Genomic DNA, 20,543 nt, shown 5'->3' with positions numbered 1-20,543 from the left:
TGACAGACGACAAGCTCGGGTCACACTTGCGGACTGAACGGAGGTGTTCCGCAAAGCGGTCACCCAATCTACGCTTGGCCTCCAGTTAAGAACTAGTTGGTTTATTAGCAAACGATTTAAAAATCACACTACACATTACCAGTTCATCCACCAGGCTCACAATCACCTGGCACATCGTGAATTCCCCCAAACCCAACTGGCTGGGGTTTTATTGAGCCTTGTGAACGTCGCATGACTGGCTAAGCCACTCCCAATCAACAGCTCTACAAACCTCTGAGCATACTCACAGGTGCATTACATGGGGGCTTAATTCACATTAATAGTGTGCACTTGTTCCTGTCTCGCTGCACGACTTTATCACCTTGACATGTCCGTTTCGTTAGATGCAGCAAGTTCCTTGTAAACAGGTTGACGATTTCGCTGCAAGCACATGTTGGGATCCTTCCTCCACAGATTGCGTTTTATTTAATAACAACAGCTTGCATTTATATAGCGCCTTTAACATAGTAAAACGCCGCAAGGTGCTTCACAGCAGCGTTATCAAGCAACAATCAGCTGCCCAGCTTCCTCCAGCAGCATTTCTACTTTAAAAAATCTTTTTTCAATGGCGAGAGATTGGGAAATGTTGGTGTTCAGAGGGACCTGGGTGTCCTTGTACACCAATCACTGAAAGTTAACATGCAGGTACAGCAAGCGAAATAGGAAAGCAAATGGTATGTTAGCCTTTATTACAAAAGGATTGGAGTATTAGAGTAAAGACATCTTACGCCATTATATATGGCCCTGGTGAGGCCACTCCTGGAGTATTGTGTAGAGTTTTGGTCTCCTTACCTAAGGATATTCTTGCCTTAGAGGGAATGCAACAAAGGTTCACAAGATTGATTCCTGGGATGTGGGGATTGTCCTATGAGGAGAGATTAGACTAAAGAAAGAAAGACTTGTATTTATATAGCGCCTTTCAAGGCCACAGGCTGTCCCAAAGAGCTTTACAGCCAATGAAGTACATTTTGAAGTGTAGTCAATGTTGTAATGCAGGGCTTTATGTAATCCAAGGCCCTATTTAATCTAGGCCTATATTCCCTAGGGTTGAAACAGATAACATTCTTAAGGGCTTGACAGAGTAGATGCAGGGAGGATGTTTCCCCCGGGCTGGGGAGTCTAGAACCAGTGGTCACAGTCTCAGAATAAGGGGTCGGCCATTTAGGACTGAGATGAGGAGAAACTTCTTCACTCAGAGGGTGGTGAATTTTTGGAATTCTCTGCCCCAGAGGGCTGTAGAGGCTCAGTCTTTGAGTATGTTCAAGACAGAGATCGATAGATTTTTGGGCACTAAGGGAATCAAGGGATATGGGAATAGTGTAGGAAAGTGGAGTTGAGGTAGAAGATCAGACGTGACATTATTGAATGACTGAATGGCCTACTCCTGCTCCACGCTCTTATGTTCTTATTTTCTACACTTGCATCCAAATCATAGAAGCCTTCTCCTCTCCTGCAGACTTGACTGATTCTTGTCTGACAAATCAACTTGCTTCTTTGCACCAAACCTGAGCCTGATGGGACTCGCCCATCTTGGAGTCAGGACACTGTGGGATCAGCTGTTAACCTGGACCCGAGCATGTAATCTCAGTGAATACCAGTGCAGTGCTGAGGGAGCGCTGACTTATCAGGGGTGGCCTATTTCAGAGATCTTAATTCAAGGCCCCGTCTGGCCTGTTGAGGTTTGGCTAAAAGAAAATTCCGCGGCACTTTTTCAAGTTCCAGTAGGGAGATCGGGCCAGCGTTGATTCCTAGGCCAACACCATGAACGCAGGTGAATCAGTCGATCATCTCACTGCTGCTTGTGGGACCTTGCTGCGGTGCAAATTGGCGGCCACATTTGCCTGCAAGATAAGAATGGCTACACTTCAAAAGGAACTCATTGGCTTTGTAGCACTTTGGAATGTACTGAATACATGAAAGGCACCAGATAGGTTCCAGCTCTTTCTCTGGAAGCCTATTTGCTTTGCTTCTTATCTCCCTCCTTCAATACCATCTGTAAAACCAACCTCATTAATCTTCTCATCCTTCCTAAAACATTTTCCTCCAGTGATTGGTCTCTTGGTTAATTTCCACCTCTGTACTGCCTTGAAATGTTTTATTACGTTAAAGGCGCTATATAAGTGAACCTTGCTGTGTTTTATACTCCGCATGTTGGACCTTGAGTTATTAGACACCAGCATTGTAAACAGAATATTCAGATTATCGAATTCATGTTGCTGTTATCCGACTAACCCACTCACCAATATTTTCATCAGTTTTATTGCATCCCACACAGAAATATCTCTTCCCTGATTCCAGAGGTGAGGTGGTTGACTGGTTGATAGATTGAGTAGGTTGGGCCTATACGCATTGGAGTTCAGAAGAATGAGATGACCTTATTTGAAACTTATAAGATAATGAGGGGACTCAACAAGGTGGATGCAGAGAGGATGTTTCCACTTATAGGGGAAACTAAAACTAGGGGACATAGTCTTAAAATAAGGGGCCGCCCATTTAAAACTGAGATGAACAGAAATTTCTTCTCTCAGAGGGTTGTAAATCTGTGGAATTCTCTGCCCCAGGGAGCTGTGGAGGCTGGGTCATTGAATCTATTTAAGATGGAGATAGACAGATTTTTGAGCGATAAGGAAGCAAAAGGTTATGGGGAACTGGCAGGGAAGTGGAGCTGAGTCCATGATCAGATCAGCCATGATCTTATTGAATGGCGGAGCAGGCTCGAGGGGCCAAATGGCCGACTCCTGCTCCTATTCCGATATGTTCTTATTCTGATGTATTGAAAATGGATGTAGGTGCAAAGTAACCTGGGATAAGAAGGCCCAGGTGAACAGTAAACCCTTTTATTGGTACCGAAGAGCATGTAGAACTGTACTACATCTTACGTAAACCTCAAAGCACAGCTGCCACTGGCCACACTAGCCACCAACAGAGCAGATTAAATTATCAGCCAGGTTTATTCACAGATAGAGTTATTTACAGAAGCATAACGTAACAGCAAAGTACTGAATCCAGTCCAGAAATATAGCACCTGGAGTGTGTTCAGTGCTACACTGGAGTTCAGCCTGCGTTATGCTCTGAAGGGCTGGAATGGGACTTGAACCCACATTTTTCTGATTCAAAGCGTGGATATGGTCACATAGTGGTTATGTTACTGGACCAGTAATCCAGAAGCCTGGACTAATGATCCAGAGACATGAGTTCAAATCCTACCACGGCAGCTGGGAAGTTTAAATTTGTTGAATAAATAAATCTGGAATAAAAAGTTAATATCAGCAAAGTACTTTTGGTGTGTAGTCACTGTTGTAATGTAGCGAATGCAGCAGCCAATTTGTGCACAGCAAGCTCCCGCAAACAGCCATGACCAGATCATTTGTTTTTTGGGATGTTGATTGAGGGATAAATATTGGCCAGGACACCGGGGATAACTGCCCTGCTCTTCTTTGAAATAGTGCCGCAGGATCTTTTACGTCCACCTGAGAGAGCAGACGGGGCCTCAGTTTAACTGCGAAAGACAGCACCTCCAACAGTGCAGCGCTCCCTCAGCACTGCCCTCGAGTGTCAACCTAGATATTTTGTGCTCAAGTCCCTGGAGTGGAACTTGAACCCACAACCTTCTGACTCAGAGGCGAGGGTTCTGCCCACTGAGTCAAAGCTGACCCTGAGCGATTATGAAATAAAATTTGACACCAAGCCGCATAAGGAGATATTAGGGCAGGTGCTTGGTCAAAGAGGGAGGTTTTAAGGAGTGTCTTAAAGGAGGAGTGAGAGAGGTAGAGGGGCGGAGAGGTGTAGTGCGTTACCGAGGGAGTGCTGCATTGTTGGAGACGGTAAAGCAAGGACTTGACTGCCTGTTCAGGTGGCTGTTCCAGATCCCGTGGAGAGCATTTGTAGAAGAGCAGGGAATTCTCCTGGTGTCCTGCCAAAGCATTCTTCCCTCAAACTAACACGTTCGAAAATAGCTCAACAGAGCCACAGCTGGCACTTGCGATGGAGAAGAGATGGCCATCTCACCGGTCAGGGAGCCGAGACTCGAACCACGGTCCAAGAAACGGAAGGTTAGAGTCTAACCCAGTGGGCCAACTGAGCCCGGCCTTCCCGCTCCGCTGTCTAGCCCACAGACACTGACCTACAGTGTGCCAGACTGACACTGGATTGTCAATGAGGCAGCTCAATGGCACATTGTGGTCAGTGCAGGAGAAAAGTATCAGAAATAAAATTTAGGAACAAAATAGGCAAACGTTTATACCTTTTCCCCAATAGACCTATAAAAGGCAAACTGTATTCCTGACATAAGAACATAAGAAATAGGAGCAGGAGTAGGCCACATGGCCCCTTGAGCCTGCTCCGCCATTTAATACGATCATGGACTCAGGTCCACTTCCCTATCCGCTCCCCATAACCCCTTATTCCATTTAAGAAACTGTCTTAAATGTATTCAATGACCCAGCCTCCACTGCTCTCTGAGGCAGCGAATTCCACAGATTTACAACCTTCTGAGAGAAGACATTTCTCCTCAACTCAGTTTTAAATGGGCGGCCCCTTACTCTAAGATCATGCCCCCGAGTTCTAGTCTCCCCCATCAGTGGAAACAACCTCTCTGCATCCACCTTGTCAAGCCCCCTCATAATCTTATACATTGACCTTGCCAAGCATGGGTCACAAGCTACAGTTTTCAAATCTACACCAAGCTTTTAGGATTTCGGGGCGTTAATGGCGGTGGGACGGTAAAGTTTGCACCTCATTCGGCAAAATTGGGCCGCTGTGCCCCGAGTGTGGGGTGGAGCACTCAGGGAGGCGTTGCACACCTCTCTCGGGGCACAAGGCCGGCTGAGCAAGCGAAAATCCCGAGCTAAACAGCCGGCCAGGGAGCGCTCTAAGTGAAGCCTGGGGAGGATACAAAACCACCAAAAACATTCCCAATACATAGCCCATGCCACCACAACATAAATCACAAAATCAATAAGATAAAAAACAATACCTGAGGTCGACATTACCTCCCTCACTGCGGCCGGCATAGGTCGGATCGCCCGCTTTCACAGGCGGTCCCAGCAGGGGGCGCTCTACGCAGACCCTCGGAGCCAAATATCGAGCCAGAGTCGCGACCGCGGCCTGCCGAAACCGGCCCCGGAAATTCCGGCGGGGCGCTGGGAGCTGGCCGCCCGCCCGGAAGAGCTCACCGCCGCCATTGCCGCCCCTCTGGGGGTGAAAACCGAGGCGGCAACGAGCTGGAAATCCAGCCCTAAACCGGAACCTATTTTTGGATCTAACTTGCTTTTCCATTTGGCTCTAATTTTGCTGCTCGATATTACAGGACAGCCAGAATTAGCAGCCAGGCTTGTGAACAGGTTTGCATCAGTATTTTGTGTGAGTGAGAAAGAAAGAGTTATATTTACATGGCACTTTAACGCAGCTCTCAGAAACTTCACCAAGCGTTTCACGCCTAATCAATTATTTTGAGGTGTCGTCACGGCTGCTACTTGGGCGACTGCGGCAGCCATACCGCGCACAGCAAGAGTCTACGAATAACCAATACGAATGGCCAGTTCATTTGTTTTCTTTGGCACAGAGGAGGCTGAGGGCAAACATAATTGAGGTGCATAAAATTTTGAGGGGCCGAGATAGAGTGGATAGGTGTAATTTGTGCACCTGGGAGTATGCTCACAGGTTTGTCGAGCTGTTGTGTGTCGAGGAGGCTCAAGCATGTCGGGAGATCCCGTCCGAACTGACCCCCATCCAGACGGAATTCCTCATCGGCACCAAGCCCCGAAACCTCCCTCGGGAGCCGGCGCCTCACAACTTGAGCCGCCTCGGGGAAATCCCCTCCGTGCCTTTCAGTTCTGCGCGGAGGGGTTTCCTGTACGGGCTGCTCCTGCACACTCTCCACCTTGCCATCCTCGCCGGCCGTCCGGACACGCCATGGCGCACCATCTTGCCGTCCGGAGGAGGCGGGGGTCCCCGATGGAGGGCACTCTACGCGGGAGTCCTCCCACTGTTTATCGGGGACTTGGCCTGGAGGGTGGTGCACGGAGCAGTCCCGTGCAAAAAGTTTTAAGTTGGTTCACGGGCTCCCAGGCCGCCTGCAATTTCTGCCGTCTGGAGGAGTCTGTGTTCCATGTTTTTATGGAATGTGTGAGGTTGCAGCCCCTATTCCATTATTTAAAGGGGCTGCTCCTCAAATTCTGGTTGCACCTCAGTCCCATAATCCTGATCTTTGGGCACCCTGTGCAGAGGGGAGTGGGCAGGTCGGAAGGCCTCCTCGTAGGACTGCTCCTGGGCATGGCCAAGGGTGCCATCAGCGGGCGGTCGAGGGGGTCGTTCAGCCTGACTGCCTGCCTCTATTCCGTGCGTACATCTGACCTGGAGATGGAGCACGTGGTGTCCACCGGTACGCTCGTGGCCTTCCACGAGAGGTGGGCACCAGAGAGACTGGAGTACATCATCACCCCCGGCAACCAAATTTTAATTTGATTTTATATGTTTTAAAGTTTAATTTGTTTTTATTGTCGGATTTTATTGTCCCCTCCCCTTTTAGCCAAGGGGCACTTGTATAATTTGTGGTTTTAGTGCCCCAAAAAAAAGCCCAAAAAAGGGCACTTGAAAACTGTTTGGAGTGTCCCCCCCATTAATCAGGGGGCACTTGATTTAATGTTTATTTTTGTTTTCTACAAAAAGAGTTGTCGAGCTGTTGACCTACACTCCTGATCTTTGGGCACCCTGTGCGGAGGGGAGCGGGTAGGTCCAAGGACCTCCTCGTAGGACTGCTCCTGGGCACGGCCAAGGGGGCCATCAGCCGGTCCAGGCAGCGGCCAGTCGAGGGGGTCGTTCAGCCCGACTGCCTGCCTCTCTTTCGTGCGTACACCCGAGCCGGGATGTCCCTGGAGATGGAGCACGTGGTGTCCACCGGTACGCTCACGGCCTTCCTCTAGAGGTGGGCGCCGGAGGGACTGGAGTGCATCATCCCCCCCGGCAACCAAATTTTAATTTGATTAAAGGTTTTCGTTACAGTTTTAAATTGTTCATTTGTGGGTTCTAATGCCAAAAAGGGGCAACTGATTAAAAGTTTTCTCCTAAAATAGTTGTAGAACTGTTGAGTTGTGAGTGGCTTAGCCAGTTCACAAGGCTCAATAAAACCCCAGCCAGTTGGGTTCAGGGCATCCACGATGAGGTATTAAGTTGTGAGCCTAGCGGATGAACTGGTAATGTGTAGTGTGATTGTTAAACCTTTGTTAATAAACTAACTAGTTCTTAATAGCAATGTGTTGCTATGAATTCTTAAGCTAAGAACCCATGTAGCAAATACATTACAAAAGGAAGGACCTATTTCCCTTAGCAGATGGGGTCAACAAGCAGGGGGCAAGATTTAAAGTAATTGGTAGAAGGATTAGTGGGGAGTTGAGGACAACTTTTTTCAGCCAGAGGATGGTGGGAGTCTGGAAATTAATTATGTGGTGAAGGTGCATCAGGCTGTTGTACGCTTGCATGGAGGATGATTAAGAATTCAGCGGTCTTCTAAGAATAGACCGGGCTTACTGAAGGACCCACAGAAGCCTCGGGGCAGACATGTCTTGGAATCCCACTTGTGTTTCGCACAATAGTCTGCGCTGTCATTCAAGACTCTCTCTCGACAAGCTGCCGACAAGTTCCCCGTTACCAAACTGTGGAAGTGCGCAGATCAAATCCTCAGGCTGAGAAAAACCCAAGCGTGTCATTTCTCGGGCACCGGTGGAGGACGCCCGCAGTGTGGGCCTTGCTGAACCGTCGCACAGCCAGTTTCCCTCCGTTTCTGGGCGGACATTTTCACTTCGGGTTTACCCGCAGCACGTTTTTAGTTTTATTATTTTTTTACTTGTTTATGTTTTTAACGATGGATGTAAGCAGGAGACGAGACAGAACCCAATATGGATGCTTCTCGTACAAAATGGATTCCTCTACCTATGAAAGTCAGAAGTTGTCGTGGCAACGCAAAGGATCTTGCATTGAAAATGAGGCATCACGTGAGCACTCACTGTGTAGTTTCGTTTCCCCTCAGATTCATTCTCCCTGACCTTAATGGGTGCGCTCTCGTGATCAAAGTCTGCTTAAGCTTCCTCAAAGACCCTCAGTTTTAAAGCACGCATTATACTCGCGTTGAATTGATAGTTGCGGCGAATAGCATCGATGCATTCAAGGAGAAGCTAGATAAGCACATGAGGGAGAAAGGAATGGATGTGGATGGGGTTAGAGGAGGAAGAGTGGGAAGAGGCTCGTGTGGAGCATAAACACCGGCACGGACCTGTTGGGTCGAATGGCCTGTTTCTGAGCGTAAATACTTTGTAATATTTTATCCCATTAGTCCTATACCATATTGCCAAAGGTTTGAATACTGACTCAGGAAAATTCCATTTTAAAGCATCTTTCTCTCCTGGTGGTGACTTTTGCTGGGGTAGCAGGCTGATCAACCAAGACAGGCATCACAGCCGAGCCGATGTCTCCACAAGATCCTGCAAATTCCCTGGGAGGACAGACGCACCAACGTTAGTGTTCTCGATCAGGCCAACATCTCCAGCATCGAAGCACTGACCACACTGGATCAGCTCCGCTGGGCGGGCCACATTGTCCGCATACCCGACACAAGACTCCCAAAGCAAGCGCTCTACTCGGAACTCCTACACGGCAAGCGAGCCCCAGGTGGGTAGAGGAAACGTTTCAAGGACACCCTCAAAGCCTCCTTGATCAAGTGCAACGTCCCCATCGGCACCTGGGAATCCCTGACCAAAGACCACTCTAAGTGGAGGAAGAGCATCCGGGAGGGCGCTGAGCACCTCGAGTCTCGTCGTCGAGAGCATGCAGAAAACAAACGCAGGCAGCGGAAGGAGCGTGCGGCAAACCAGACTCTCCGCCCACCCTTTGCTCCAACCACTGTCTGCCCCACCTGTGACAGAGACTGTAATTCCCATATTGGACTGTACAGTCACCAAAGAACTCACTTTGAGTGGAAGCAAGTCTTCCTCGATTTCGAGGGACTGCCTATGATGATGGATTCCGATCGCACCCGATACCCAGGGGCGTGCACCTTCTAGCAGGGGGTCACTGGAGGAGCTCCAGACAGAGGTCAGGTAACTCAGCGTACAACCTGGCTTGGTACCTGGGACATTTACGGGCTGCTGAGCTCAGCAGCGCACGAAGTGGGACATTCGCCAACTTTTTATATTCATTCGTTCATAGGATGTGGGCGTCGCTGGCAAGGCCGGCATTCATTGCCCATCCCTAATTGCCGTCGAGAAGGTCAGTGGTAAGCCGCCTTCTTGAACCACTGCAGTCCGTGTGGTGAAGGGCCCAGGGGCAGCAGGGGCCAGCCCACACTGCGATATGTGTGCGCACTAGGTCCGTGCAGCAGAGCAGGTCTCCAGTCGTCCTGGTTAACCCTTGCCACTGGACCAAGACCTAGCTCTGTCGAGCCCGTGTGGTGGCTGATGTGCAACGGCCACCCCACGTTAACAAAATCCACGCACAGGCATCTTCCACCCCCTCAATCGGAGTTCAGGACTGGAACATCGAGTCCTTCACTGAAACATCTGTGAACTCATGTGGAAGCAAGTCATCCTCGTTCGAGGGGCCACCGATGATGATGATGAAGGTGCTCCCACAGTGACTTTGTCGCAGCAGTTTGTGGCTCGCTGGACCATTTCAGAGGGCAGTTAAGAGTCGGCCACATTGCTGTGGGTCACATATAGGCCAGACCGGGTCAGGGCGGCAGATTTCCTTCTCTGAGGGGAATCAGTGAACCAGTTGGGTTCAGGCAATCGGGGCCATCGGTGCACGCACTCAGCTAAAGCACTTCGATTCTAGCGAGGTCATAAGTTACATTGCGTTGGAGATTTACCAACGGGACAAGCCGCAGACTGGATCAGGTCGGGCAGCCTCTGTGGGGAGAGGAAAGTAGAGTTAACATTTCAGGTCAACGACCTTTACTCAGCACCAGCTCGGATGAAGGGTCTTCGACCTGAAACCTTAACCCGACCTTCCTGTCTCCACAGATGCTGCCTGACCTGCTGGGTGGTCTTTGGTTATATTTCAGACATTCATTATCTGCAATATTTCGCCCAGATTGCTTTATAAGTATCCTTCCATTAGCAGGAAGTGGCAGATTGCTCGTAAAAGTTGATGTCTTACTGCCATTATATCGGGCCCTGGTGAGACCAAACTTGGCGTACTGTGCACAGTTTTGGTCTCCTTACCTAAGAAAGAATATACTTGACATAGAGGGAGTGCAATGAATTGATTCTTGAAATGGGGGGATTGTCCTATAAGGAGAGATTGAGTAGTCTAGGTCTATGAGTTTAGAAGAATGAGAGGTGATCTCATTGAAACATACAAAATTCTTACAGGGCTTGACAGGGTAGATGCAGGGAGGCTGTTTCCTCTGGCTGGGGAGTCTAGAACCAGGGCTCACAGTCTCAGAATAAGGGGTCGGCCATTTAGGACTGAGATGAGGAGAAACTTCTTCACTCAGAGGGTGGTGAATGTTTGGAATTCTCTGCCCCAGAGAGCTGTAGAGGCTCAGTTGTTAGTATATTCAAGACAGAGATCAATAGATTTTTGGACACAAAGGTAATCCAGGGATATGGGGACAGTGCGGGAAGGTGGAAGATCAGCCATGATCTCATTGAATGGCAGAGCAGGCTCGAGGGGCCGAATGGCCGACTCCTGCTCCTAATTGTTATGTTCTTGCACTTGTCAGAACTATGCCATGCTGCACGCATTGAGAAATTCTGTGCCGTAACTCTCGCCACTGAGTCAAAAAGTCGTGGCTTCAAAGTCACGTTCCGCTGTCATGTTGGAGGTGCAGTCGTTCTGATGAGGTGTTAAACTGTATTTCCCTCAGCACTGGAATGTCAGCCTACATTTCAGTGGTCAGGTCTCTGGAGTGGAATTTGAACCCACAACTTTCTGACTCAGAGGTGAGAAAGCTACCCACTGAGCCACGGCTGACACTACGAGAAGTTCAGGGTGAGGAAAAGATGTAGACCCAGAGTGAGAGAAACAACAACAACAACTTTCATTTAGAGAGAGCATCTTACATGGCAAAATGTCCCGAGGCACTTCACAAATATTGTATATGTAGGCACTCTGTTAATGACTCCATGAGGTAGGGATATGGTAATTAAACAGTAGAGACTGTAGTCCTTCAGTGCAGCTCCTAGAGTGAGGACACCAAGAGGTGAGCTCCCTTTTATACTGGGTTACCTGCAGTGTGCAGATGACCCTTAGGTCTTCAGCAGCAGCACCCTCTGGTGTACAGGTAAGGTATATACAGGGTGAAGGTACATTCAGTGTTACAGTACATATAACATTACGTCATAACATTGTAGGCATGCAAACATAACAACAAGAGCGATTTCAATAAAAACATTTTTGACATTGAGGCTCCGATGGAACATTAGGACAGATGACCAAAAGCTTGGTCAAAGAGGTAGATTTTAAGGAGCATCTTAAAGGAGGAAAGAGAGGTAGAGAGGCAGAGAAGATTAGGGAAGGAATTCCAGAGGTGTCGGGCCCTAGGCACAGCCGCCAGTCCTGGAGCGATTAAAATTCGGGATGTGCAAGGGGCCAGAATGGAAGGATCGCAGAGATCTCGGTTAGGGGGATGGGTGGTCATGGGGCTGGAGGAGGTTACAGTGATCGGGAAGGGTGAGGGCCATGGAGGGATCTGAGAGCAGGATGAGAATTTGAAAATTGTGACGTTGTCGGAAACAGCACCCGAGTGAGGGAGGAAAACATGGAGTGAAGGAAGGAGGTAGGAAGGCCCGAGAAAGTTTGGGAAAGGAGACTCAGAACCAGAAAGAGGGCAAAGAAACAAGTTTGGGAGGGGACAGGTGTTATATATGTGGACTTGTATTTACTCTGGACAGCCACCAGAGGGCTCATTCTCTGGAGTACCAAGGGATCCCATAATCCCTTGGGAGCGCAGGTATTTAAGGAGGCTTCACAGGTTGGAGAGGCACTCTGGAGACCTGCAATAAAAGACTACGGTCATACTTTACTTTGAGCTCACAGTGTTCAGTCTGACTCTTTCTCCATACACAACAGGCTCAACAAATAATTTAGGCACGTGAGGATGTTGAGCTACTTATAAGTGTAAATATTACTCCAGTGAGATGCATACGGTTTGTAAAGGAGGTCCCTTCTCTATCACAGCAACAACCACAGCTAACACGTTGATACCTAACAAATTATTTTAAGTCGTGCATTCCCTCGGGTTTTGCAACTTGAAGTTTAGTTAAGTGAACCTATTTTAAATGTGGCAGGAATTCTTCACTTCACCCGGAGCAGATGCAGAAGCCTGGTGATTATAAAGCCTGGGTTTTGTCCACTCAGAAACTGAAACCGTTTCACACGATATGGTGCTAGCAAATACTCCAATACCGTTTTCAGAAATGCTGGCTTGCGGGTTGATGCAATTTGCTCTTCATCTCTGGACTGCTGTGGATCAGGGAGCAAGGGGAGGGGGTCACCCTCTTGGTAGCCCTGTATGTGGAGATCGTGGGGGGAGAAATTTGCTCCTGCCTCTGTTTGTGGCAATGTTCCACGCCGAGCGGTTCATGTTGCGCCGGCAAATGGTTAGAGTCTGCCACCGCAAGATTCTTTGGCTGGGCCCGGAGTTTGGAGCGGGGCGCTATGGGAGAGGTTCCGCACCTCCTTCAGGGCACCAGGCCGGCTGAGCCATTGAAAATCCCAAGCTAAACAGCCGGCCTGGGAGCGACTTAACGCAGAGGCTTCCGTGGGGAAAAATAAACCTGAATAAAACCCCACCAGAAACATTCCCGATTTATTAGAAAAAAATTAAATTGAAAAACAATCACGCTTACCCGAGGTAGACCTTTCTTCACTCACTTCGGCCGGTACAGCTTATAAGAACATAAGAACATAAGAAATAGGAGCAGGAGTAGGCCATACGGACCCTCGAGCCTGCTCCGCCATTTAATACGATCATGGCTGATCCGATCATGGACTCAGGTCCACTTCCCGGCCCGCTCCCCATAACCACTTATTCCCTTATCGGTTACGAAACTGTCTATCTCTGTCTTAAATTTATTCCATGTCCCAGCTTCCACAGCTCTCTGAGGCAGTGAATTCCACAGATTTTCAACCTTCTGAGAGAAGAAATTCCTCCTCAACTCAGTTTTAAATGGGCGGCCCCTTATTCTAAGATTATGCCCCCTAGTTCTAGTCTCCCCCATCAGTGGAAACATCCTCTTTGCATCCACCTTGTCAAGCCCCCTCATAATCTTATAGGTTTCGATAAGACACCTCTCATTCTTCTGAATTCCAATGAGTAGAGGCCCAACCTACTCAACCTTTCCTCGAAAGTCAACCCCCTCATCTCCGGAATCAACCGAGTGAACCTTCTCTGAACTTCCTCTAAAGCAAATATATCCTTTCGTAAATATGGAAACCAAAACTGTACGCAGTATTCCAGGTGTGGCCTCACCAATATCCATGGAGTGCCCGCTTTCACTGGAGTTCCCACCAGGGGGCGCTGTGGGTCACTACTGAGAGGGCGCGATCCAAATATCGAATTGGTGTCGCAAACAGAGGCGTTGCACACTGGCTCGCTTCTCCCGGGCGGTACTCCTTCCCCTGCAAACCCGCCGCCCAATTTCTCGGCGGGGTGCATGAAGCTGGCCGCCCGAGCGCCAGTGCTTTACACCACCATTTCCGCCTCTCTGGGGCACTAAAAGGGAGGGCGGAAGACCGAAAATCCAGCTTGTCGATGGGCGACTCATGCAGGGGAAAGAGGGTCGGCCAACTCCTGCCGAGAGTTAGTTTGGGTTCTCAGTAGACTGGGGAGGGTGGGTAATGAAGAGAATTTCACAGAGTGAGTCTCCCAAGAACGAGCCCTTGATTTCTCCAGCTTCCAAGCGGAAATCACTTTCACTCAGTTGCATTTGGACACGTCCCCAAAGCTACTTCAGTCAAATGGCTGCTGTGGGGAGGGATGCATCTGTCTGCAGTTAGTAGTGAATGCCGTGTTGCCCTGTCTTCATCAAGCAGACATGGTCTCTGTGGTGGCTGGTCTCAGATAGCATCGGGCTCGGGCCTCCGGAATGATGAAGGTAGTTAAGGATACTTTTTGGGTTCCGGGCCCCTGTCCAGTGTGGCTGAATGTGGTCGTCTCTCCAGCCCTCCTTAAAGCTTACCTCTTTCACCAAGCTTTTCGTCAACTGTCCTAATGTCTCCTTTCTCTCTGTGTCAACTTTTGTCTGCCAACATGCCTGTGATTGCGCCTTGGCACGTTAAAGGCGCTAAATAAATGGAAGTTGTTGCATAACGAGAATATGTTTAGAAGATGTTCCTCTGGCAGCAGGTCCACCAGAGCTGCCGGGGATGAAATTCACAGAGTGTGTGTGCGTGTAGGTGCAGTGTGTGCAGTATGTGCCCTCGAGTTAACCTTCACCCATTCTGCTGCAGGTGCTGTTCAGGGTCTGTTTTTATACAGGTGGCAAGAGATCGGTTTATCAACACAACAAAGACAGATTATCTGGTCATTATCACATTGCTGCTTGTGGGAGCTTGCTGTGCACAAGTTGGCTGCTGCGTTTCCTACATTACAACAGTGACCACACTTCATTAAAAAAAAAGCACTTCATTGGCTGTAAAGCGCTTTGGGATGTCCGGTGGTCATGAAAGGCGCTATTCAAATGCAAGTCTTTTCTTTTTGTGCCAGTCTGTAAAATAGTGCGGAGTTTTGGAGGTTGTCATTCCAGCAGTTTGGAAAATGTTTTTTTTATTTATTCACAGGATGTGGGCTTCACTGGCAAGGCCAGCATTTATTGCCCATCCCTACTTGCCCTTAAGAAAGTGGTGGTGAGCCGCCTTCTTGATAACTGAGTGTCTCGCTGGGCCATTTCAGAGGGCAGTTAAGAGTCAACCACCTTGCTGTGGGTCTGGAGTCACATACAGGCCAGACCGGGTAAGGGCGGCAGATTTAAATGGAGAAAGATTGCAAAGCGGGACCTGGGGGTACTTGTGCATGAAACACAAAAGGTCAGTATGCAGGTACAGCAAGTGATCAGGAAGGCCAATGGTACCTTGGCCTTTATTGCAAAGGGGATGGAGTATAAAAGCAGGGAAGTCTTGCTACAGCTATACAGGGTATTGGTGAGGCCACACCTGGAATACTGCGTGCAGTTTTGGTTTCCATATTTACAAAAGGATATACCTACTTTGGAGGCAGTTCAGAGAAAGTTCACTAGGTTCATTCCGGAGATGGGGGGGTTGACTAATGAGGAAAGGTTGAGGAGATTGGGCCTCTACTCATTGGAATTCAGAAGAATGAGGGGTGATCTTATCGAAACGTATAAGATTATGAGGGGGTTTGACAAGGTGGATGCAGAGAGGATGTTTCCACTGATAGGGGAGACTAGAACTAGCGGGCATAATCTTAGAATAAGGGGCCGCCTTATTCGCTGCCTCAGAGAGCTGTGGAAGCTGGGACATTGAATAAATTTAAGACCGAAATGGACAGTTTCTTAACCGATAAGGGAATAAGGGGTTATGGGGAGCGGGCAGGGAAGTGGAGCTGAGACCATGATCTTATTGAATGGCGGAGCAGGCTCGAGGGGCCGTATGGCCTACTCCTGCTCCTATTTCTTATGTTCTTATGAAGGTGTTCACTCATTGGAGATTATGGCTCCCTGGGAACCAACCACAACACACTCTAGTGCTATTACCCAAATGCCCATTCTCCCTGTGTGAACCCAGATAGCGCGTGTTAACAACAACTTATATTAATATAGCGCCTTCATTGTAGTAAAACATCCCAAAGCGCTTCACAGGAGCGTACTCAAACCAAATTTGACACCGAGCCACATGAGGAGATATTAGGGCAGATGACACAAGCTTGATCAAACAGGTAGGTTTTAAGGAGTGTCTTAAACAATAACAACTTGTATTTATATAGCGCCTTTAATGTAATGAAATGTCCCAAGGCGCTTCACAGGAGCATTATGAGATAGAAAATTTGACACTGAGCTGCATAAGTAGAAATTAGCGCAGGTGATTAAAAGCTTGGTCAAACTGAGAGGTTATAGGGAGAGTATTAAAGAAGGATAGAGAGGCGGAAAGGTTTAGGCAGGGAGTTCCAGAGCTTGGGGCCCAGGCAACAGAAGGCACGGCCACCGATGGTGGAGCGATTATAATCAGGGATGCTCAAGAGGCCAATTTGGAGGCGTGCAGAGATCACCGAGGTGCTGTAGAGCTGGAGGAAATTGGGCGAGGCCATGGAGGGATTAGGAAAAGGGGAGGTGCAACGAGACCTGGGTGTCATGGTACATCAGTCATTGAAGGTTGGCATGCAGGTACAGCAGGCGGTTAAGAAAGCAAATGGCATGTTGGCCTTCATAGCGAGGGGATTTGAGTACAGGGGCAGGGAGGTGTTACTACAGTTGTACAGGGCCTTGGTGAGGCCACACCTGGAGTATTGTGTACAGTTTTGGTCTCCTAACTTGAGGAAGGACATTCTTGCTATTGAGGGAGTGCAGCAAAGGTTCAGCAGACTGATTCCCGGGATGGCGGGACTGACATATCAAGAAAGACTGGATCAACTGGGCTTGTATTCACTGGAGTTCAGAAGAATGAGAGGGGATCTCATAGAAACATTTAAAATTCTGATGGGTTTGGACAGGTTAGATGCAGGAAGAATGTTCCCAATGTTGGGGAAGTCCAGAACCAGGGGTCACAGTCTAAGGATAAGGGGTAAGCCATTTAGGACCGAGATGAGGAGAAACATCTTCACCCAGAGAGTGGTGAACCTGTGGAATTCTCTACCACAGAAAGTTGTTGAGGCCAATTCACTAAATATATTCAAAAAGGAGTTAGATGTAGTCCTTTCTACTAGGGGGATCAAGGGGTATGGCGAGAAAGCAGGAATGGGGTACTGAAGTTGCATGTTTAGCCATGAACTCATTGAATGGCGGTGCAGGCTCGAAGGGCCGAATGGCCTACTCTTGCACCTATTTTCTATGTCTATGTTTCTATGATTTGAAAAACAGGAATGAGAATTTTAAAATTCATGAGGCTTTAGACTGCCGAGATCATCCCAAGCAAAACCCAATTACATCCTCATCTAAAATCCACACATACCCCTTCCAGCAAAGCTCATTGGAAAGCTATCTGGAGTGGAAGCTTTGGAAAGTCTCTCCTCTCCTGCTCAAAGGCACAGAGTCGAGATACAGCACTCTTGACAAATGTTATCTAATTAAAGTGGATAAGGCGCCGACGTTCCATGTGATAGACAGCTGAATTTAGCATCAGCTCTGTGGGGGGGGGATCCACTTATTCTTGGATACAAAATGGGAGCTCAAGTTAGGCCAAGCAGTCAAAAGGCCCTCTCCAAATGCACAGACGATTTGCACTGAATTCTAGAGTTGTTGGAACCTCCTGCGGCACAGATTGGCCAAGGGGATTCATGCAAAGTGCAATTGTTTATGAGTGAAATAATTAATCCCAGTTAAGTCCAAACCTTGCAATCTGTTATATTGTGTTCGACGCTCACAGTGCGCTCTCCTCTACACTGGGGAGACCAAACGCAGATTGGGTGACCGCTTTGCGGAACACCTCCGTTCAATCCGTAACTTTAATTCCCCGCTCCACTCCCACACCGACCTCTCCGTCCTTGGTCTCCGACACTGTTCCAATGAAGCTCAACACAAGCTTGAGGAACAGCACCTCATCTTTCCATTAGGCACTTTACAGCCTCTGGACTCAACATCGATTTCAACAATTTCACATCATAACCTCTGCCCATATTTTGTCAGATGGCAGCTGTTGATATTTCTGCCATTCCCATTTGCAGCATTTAATCTCTCCTGCCTTCCACCCTATCACAGACCTTCCCTTATGTTTGTTCCTCCCCTCCCCGCTTTCCCTGCCTCTGCACCTGGTTAAAACCCGTTAAATCTCGAACTTTTTCCCAGTTCTGACGAAGGGTCACCGACCTGAAACGTTAGCTCTGTTTCTCTTTCCACAGCCGCTGCCTGACCCGCTGAGTATTTCCAGCATTGTCTGTTTGTATTCCGGATTCCAGCATCTGCAGTGTATTGCGATTGTGTAAGTCCCGACCTTAACAGTCTGCAGTTGGAGAGGAATCTTTTTCATGTTTGAGTGGAGATATTAGTGAACAGAGCAGCCACCTGGTGGTGCGAGAGACGAACAGACATATTAGGTCTGAGCAAAAATGGAGCTTGTTATCTTCTTCTTCTTAAGCAGTCCCTCGAAGCGAGGATGACTTGCTTCCACACCAAAAAAGGATGCGTTCACAGGTGTTTCAATGAAGGACCTAATATTCCAGATCCCGAACTACATGTTGAAGGGTGGAAGATGCCTGTGCGTGGATTTTTTTAACATGTGGTGGCCGTTGCACACCAGCCACCACACGAGCTTGACAGAGCTCGGTCTTGGTCCAGTGGCAAGGGTTAACCAAGACGACTGGAGACCAGCTCTGCTGCACGGACCTAGTGCGCGCACATAATGTAGTGTGGGCTGGGCCCGTGCTGCCCCTGGGCCCTTGCCTCACCTGCGCCCCGATCGCGTCCCTCCACGAACTCTCACCGCTCCTTCGCCCCGACCTCGCTGCTCCTGCTGTACCTGCCCAGGCTCCAATCAGCGACCTGGCTTATGGGTGACGTCCAATGCAGTCACCCTCCTCCAAGACGTCGCTGTCCTGCACCAGCTCGCACTGCTCTCTGAGGTGGTACGCTGCCACACTGCTGCCGGGCCCTCAGATCCGCTCCTTTTATGGCCCCAACCTGCCGCCGGTGTTCTCACGCAGGTTGGGGCCACCACCCTGCTATCTAATGTCGTCATCTAATGGGTGATCGCTCCCTCACTGTTCACCCCTCACATCGCTCCATCGCTGTTTATCTTGCCTCAATTATGGTCTGAACTCTCTGTTGATGTAGAGACAACAACAGCACCAACTTGTACTTAAATAGCGCCTTAACGTAGTAAAACGTACTGAGGCGCGTCACAGAAATATTCTAAGACAAAAAATTTGACACCAAGCCAGATAAGGAGAAATTAGAGCTGGTGACCAAAAGCTTGGTCAAAGAGGTAGGTTTTAAGGAGCCTCTTGAAGGAGGAAAGAGAGCTAGAGAGGCGGAGAGGTTTAGGGAGGAAGTTCCAGAGCTTGGGTCCTCGGCAGCAGAAGGTATGGCCACCAATGGTTGAGCGATTATAATCAAGGATGCTCAGGAGGGCAGAATTAGAGGAGTGCAGACATCTCGGGGGTGGGGGGGGGGGCGCGGGCTGCCTGGAGGAGATTACAGAGATAGGGAGGGGCGAGGCCATGGAGGGATTTGAAAACAAGAATGAGAATTTTGAAATTGAGGCGTTGCTTAGACCATGTCAACAAGTTCACAAGAGGGACCCCTGTGGGGGTTTCCATTTCTCAAGCTTGTCATCACATGGGCGCTGTGATTGAAATTGCCAATGCAATGTGAATTTTCATTCTAAGCACAAGGCAATGAAGAATTCAATTGAGACATCTCAAATGTACAGCCACCAGCCAGAGGAAATTTGCACACCGGCGTTCTGGGCTAGATTTGTGCTTCGGTCCCAGTCGAAAAAGGACACGTTAGTTTGCAGCACCTAGAGCTCTGATTGGGTCCCCTTGATCACAAGACCTGATTGCTGATTGGTCCCCTTGGAGGACAAGACACACCCAGCAGTGTAATTAGAACTGCTCTGCCGACGTAATCAGTGACTTTGCAAAGTGCAATTCAAGCCATTCTGACTGTTGACTCCAGATAGAACAGAGCTCACTCTCTGTCCCTCTCCCCCCGCCCCCTTCCTCCCTCCTCTCTCTCTCTCTCGCTGCCCCTCTTGCTCTCTCTCCCCCCCACACTCTCTCTCCCCCAGTCTCTCCCTCTCTTCCCCAGTCTACCCCACTCTCTCTCTCTCCATCCTCTCTCTCTCGCTCCCACACACTCTCACGCTTTCTCCCACACACTCTCCCCCTGTCCCACTCCCTCTCCCTGCCCCACTCTTGCTCTCTGCCCCACTCTCTCTCTTTCTCTCTCTGCCCCACTCTCTCTCTCTGCCCCACTCTCTCTCCCTCTGCCCATCTCTCTCTCTGCCCCACTCTCTCTCTCTCTCTCTCTCTGCCCCACTCTCTCTCTCTCTGCCCCACTCTCTCTCTCTCTCTCTCTCTGCCCCACTCTCTCTCTCTCTGCCCCACTCTCTCTCTCTGCCCCACTCTCTCTCCCTGCCCCACTCTCTCTCCCCCCGCACGCGCTATCCCCCCACTCTCCTCCCCCCCACGCTCTCTCCCCCCCATGCTCTCATCCCCCCATTCTCACTCCCCCCCACTCTCACTCCCCTCCACTCTCACTCCCCCCCACTCTCATTCCCCCCCCCCACTCTCACTCCTCCCCCCACTCTCACTCCCCCTCCTCTCTCACTCCTCCTCCACTCTCACTCCTCCTCCACTCTCACTCCCCCCTCACCCCCCCCCACTCTCACTCCCC

General features: G+C 49.3%; 1 protein-coding gene across 2 annotated transcripts in view; it reads left to right on the top strand.

Annotated features, from left to right (window-relative positions):
- Positions 1–20,543, top strand: part of LOC139234758 (leucine-rich repeat transmembrane neuronal protein 4-like) — a 259,328-nt gene that overhangs the window by 54,034 nt on the left and 184,751 nt on the right. The gene's annotated exons all lie outside the window — the stretch shown is intronic.

The sequence above is a fragment of the Pristiophorus japonicus genome, chromosome 22 (genome assembly GCF_044704955.1).
Source record: "Pristiophorus japonicus isolate sPriJap1 chromosome 22, sPriJap1.hap1, whole genome shotgun sequence".
NCBI lineage: Eukaryota > Metazoa > Chordata > Chondrichthyes > Pristiophoridae > Pristiophorus > Pristiophorus japonicus.
Note: the sequence above shows the minus strand (reverse complement) of the source record. Positions and strands in the feature narration are given on the sequence as shown.